Raw genomic sequence first — 974 nt, forward strand, 5'->3', positions numbered from 1 at the left:
AGCAGCGGCGGACGCAGCTGGAGGCAGGAGGAGGGAGGGAGGGAGGGAGGGAGGGAGGGAGGAGGAGGGACGGTGGGGGTGGGGATGGTAGACATCAGAGGTGGAGGGGGTGGGTGATGGGAGCATGTACGTCATGTTCTCTCTCCCCTACCTGTTGGTGCTTTTAATCGGTGCCCCCCGAGGGCTGCTGGGCGGCTGAATACAGAGGAAGATAGAGAGGAGCTTTGTGTCTGTGTCACAGTCTATGGTCTGTGTGCACTGCTGTGATTGTGAAGGTGGTTTAAAGTGTGTTGTTGACCCAACCCACACAAGTGAATGTAAATCACAGGAAGTTTAATCTCTCATTGTGCAAATCCACAGGTAAATGTATTGTAACCACAAGCCACACGTGCAAGTGGTGCAGACATGATGTGAGACAGCTGGCATGTGAACATAATTATGCAGTCACCATACCGTAATACACACAAATAATAATACAATAATTATTTATATAGGGTTAGTTTTATATATATATATATATATATATATATATATATATATATATATATATATATATATATATATATATATATATATATATATATATATACATTAAACTGGTTACAAATCCTATCTTTTAACATTCATTCGTACTTTTTTAAATTCCAACAACTAAGGCTAATGTATTCCGGAACCTGCTAGTTATTACAGCAGCACATCTGTGTGTGTGTGTGTGTGTGTGTGTGTGTGTGTGTGTGTGTGTGTGTGTGTGTGTGTGTGTGTGTGTGTGTGTGTGTGTGTCTGTCTGTCTGTCTGTCTGTCTGTCTGTCTGTGTGTGTGTGTGTGTGTGTGTGTGTGTGTGTGTGTGTGTGTGTGTGTGTGTGTGTGTGTGTGTGTGTGTGTGTGTGTGTGTGTGTGTGTGTGTGTGTGTGTGTGTGTGTGTGTGTGTGGTGTGTGCGTGTGCGTACGTGTGTGTGTTACAATATTTATATAGC

Source organism: Gymnoscopelus microlampas (genome assembly GCF_963454915.1).
Source record: "Gymnoscopelus microlampas genome assembly, chromosome: 15".
Lineage (NCBI taxonomy): Eukaryota > Metazoa > Chordata > Actinopteri > Myctophiformes > Myctophidae > Gymnoscopelus > Gymnoscopelus microlampas.